This window comes from Myotis lucifugus, unplaced genomic scaffold (assembly GCF_000147115.1).
Source record: "Myotis lucifugus unplaced genomic scaffold, Myoluc2.0 scaffold_801, whole genome shotgun sequence".
NCBI lineage: Eukaryota > Metazoa > Chordata > Mammalia > Chiroptera > Vespertilionidae > Myotis > Myotis lucifugus.
In genome coordinates, this window is record NW_005871849.1 from 160,783 (window position 1) to 164,264 (window position 3,482).

The following is a 3,482-nucleotide window of genomic DNA, read 5'->3' on the forward strand; positions in this document are numbered from 1 at the left end:
TCAATACGTTTCCACAAGTACATCAAGGAGGCTCCAGGGCTTCAGCTTAGTGATGTGCTGCAGTTCTCCTCTGTGATTGAAGAATTCCCAAGAGTATTTTCCAGATAGAGCAAAGTGCCCTGGGATACTGCATAGCATCTCTATGATATGGCCTATGTGGTCTTCCTCTCTGGAATAGTCCTCTCCAGAACGCGGTTCAAACAAATAATCTCCCGTTGCCAGCTCAAATGCCATACACACCATGCTCCAGGTGTCAGCAGGTGTGCTTTAACCTGCTCCTATTAAAACCTCCATGTATCTGTACTGACATGTCTGAATGTCTTCTGTGAAGTGTTTATGCACCCAACAAGCATCTCACAGGTCAGCAGTCTTAACTCTAACTTTATTGGCTTTCCGTGGATCCAGGAGATTCACCAGTAAGTTTGCTGCCTGTGTTTTGTTTGTTGGAGGCCGAAACCATCCTGCTCTTGTCTTGAGATGGGCTGCTTTCCTCCTGCTCAGTAAGCGGGATTCCACGAAAGTGCAGAGCCACAAGCCACAGGTTCTAAGGGCCCAGAGGACAATGAGGTGGAAAATTCTGGAAACTGACTTGGGAATTTTATGCTGTCCATTTGGCAATTTACCATTGAATTGTTCACAGGAGCTGGTATACGTGTAATCACTTTCTGCGTTTGGCTCATCAAGGTTATACTCCTCGGGGTTTGGGCAATCTGCTTCAACATCATCTTCATCATCCAGCTGCTGCTCCAGCAGGAACGGGCCATTCCTAATGTGGTCATTGGTTTTAGGTGATTCTATCCGGGTGGGGTCTATCTTCTCCAGCTCCTGTTCACCATCGTCTTCATCCTGCTCAATGTTTTCTTTCTCAGCATCTTCTTTCTCTTCCTGGTCTTCAGCTTCACTGTTGTTAAGCACAGGCTCTCCCTCAGCAGCCTCCTCTAGTGCTTCTGTTTTTAGTTTCACCTCTGGGCAGTATTCATCATCTTGCTCATTGGAAGGTACGGCTGATGTGATATTTTCTTCTATTATTTTCCTTTTGGTTTCACACTCCAATTCTTCCAAAAAGCAGGTGCTTTTCCAGTAACTCAGCCTGCCTTTTCTGCTGCTTTTTGTCTTTAAAAATTTTTCCTATAGGTTTATGCTGTGGCACCGTACTCACTGCAGTCCCTGAAGGAGGAGGAGCAGCGGCTTTCTGCCACTGTGTGGCCTCAGCTGCCATTCTTCTCACGTGTGCATCATCACACACATCAAGATGTCCCCTGGCGTGATGTCAGTATGAATGATCTTGCATTTACTGTATAGATAATCTATCCCTTGGAGTACATGTCAAATGATACTCCTCACACAACGTAAAGGAAGGCCTTGATAGTTGGACTTGATAATCCATTTGAGGAGATGGTGGCCACGCACTTCGAAGACCATGCAGACATGGATTCCATTCATGGCTGAAATCTTGAAGTCATCAATGAGCTGTACTACCATGTCTTTACTTGGGTCACTGGGATCACTTTCTAGAACACATTTAAGCAATTTTATTTAATCCAAGGCTGTCTCCGTATAATGCTGGGCACTTTTTACAACTTTCACTGCAACAAATTTTTCCCCTGCATGTCCCAGCACAGCCAGACAGTAGAGAAGTGTCCCAATCCTAGCTTCTGGAAGAACTCAGGGAGCATTCTGTGGAGGCTCCAGCCTTTCTGAAGAGGACAACTTCTCAGAGTTAACTGACATCAGCAGCTCAATCTTCTGCTTGATTTCATTTCCTTTACTCAATCTGCACGGCAGCTTATTATCCACCATAGTATTCCCAGTAGTCACTCATTTTTATTTTTTCAGATTCTTTTCTTTCAGCCCCTGCTTTCAGGCCTGAATTTCCAGCACTTTCCTGGAGTTCTTCCCGACAAAGGGGAAGCAGCCAGGCAGCCATTTCTGACTCTGAAAAGCCTGCCCTGCTTGCAATAGATGTGTCTGTGATGTGATAAACCTTTCCAAGGGCCCTCTGTGTGGGAGACATCATCAGCCTAAACACCATTCCAAGGTACGGTGGGTCCCTCTACATCCTCCTGACAGTGTCACCTGCTATTGGTGCTATAAACATGATGACAAGTGAATGAACTTCACAAAGAGGTCCTTCTTCACTAACCTTGGGGTCACACTCCTCTGAAGCCTTCTGTCCAGCACACTCGTGCCCTGCTGTTGGCTAATTGGGACCTGAGCTGTGTGGGGATGAGCTGCACCGTCAAGTCAGTGGAGCCTCTGTTTAGATTTTGGAAACATGAGTCAGAAGATTAGATCATTAATTGTCATTTTAGCACAAGAGTATCTAAAAGAGACTCTCTGCCTTTTGTCCACATGAGAAAGTTGTCTCTGATTACAACAGACCTTTCTAACTCAGAGACATCAGAGGTAAGTGCAGAGTCAGGAATCCAGAGGTTCCCTGAGGGAAACTGTGACATGAAGAGGAAACCACATAGAAACCAGCTCAAAACTCCCTCCAACTGCACCTGCCTCTGGGATGGTCCTTGGTTCAGGGACCCTGAGAGACCCCTGGTGGTTGGTTTGTGTCTGGGTTCACAGTGACTTCCGCTCACTTTGTGTCTTGCACAGAAATACATGGCCATGTCATCAGCTCTCAGGCTGTTCATTTGCAGATACAGAGTGTCCTTGGCATTGTCTCTGGAGATGGTGAATTGGCCCTTCACAGAGTCTGCATAGTATGTGTTGCCACCACTCCAATTAATGAGTGATGCCCACTCTAGCCCCTTCCCTGGAGGACCCAGTGCATGCCATAGTCATCAAAGGTGAATCCAGAGGCTGCACAGGAGAATCATAGAGACCCTCCAGGCTGCACAAAGCCTCCCCCAGACTCCACCAGCTGCACCTCACACTGGGCACCTGCAAACACAAAGATGTCCTGGTCAGGAAACTCTCACACATCCACTGTTTTTCTCACTTATGTTCACTCACATACACAGTGTCTATCATTCTCCATAAATTATCTCTAAAAAAAGCCACAAGGAAAACCCAGATGAGCCCAAACCCCATGGTGAGTGGTCTGTGTTCAGTCCTGATCAGGGTATGGGAACACCTGGGGATCCCAGGGCTGGGCTCCTGTCCCAGAGCTGAAGGGTCAGGGCTGGGCTGGTTTTTATGAGCAGAGGGGACCTATTTGCATGTCCTCATACTATATAGGGAGCTCTGGGGTTGGATGCTGATACAAAGGACACTTTCCCAGAGGGTGACATGTCCAAGGGCGTGTTTATGGTTAAACTAGAGGCCAGGTGCATGAATTCATACATGGGTGGGGACCAGGGGGCTCACCCTGATGGGGTCCCATCAGACAGGGCCGGCCATGGGGTCTATTGCTGGAAGCTATAGCTTTCCCACAGCTGGACCTAATTATACCATAAGGATGGCCAAAAGAAAACCCACAACAGAACTGTCTTGCATTTCATGTGCCATGAGATGAAGTTGTTTATGTG

The 3,482-nt window shown here is 47.1% G+C and overlaps 1 pseudogene; it reads right to left on the reverse strand.

Annotated features, from left to right (window-relative positions):
- Positions 1-1,676, reverse strand: LOC102432289 (annotated as a pseudogene).
- Positions 1,677-3,482: the final 1,806 nt, after the last annotated feature.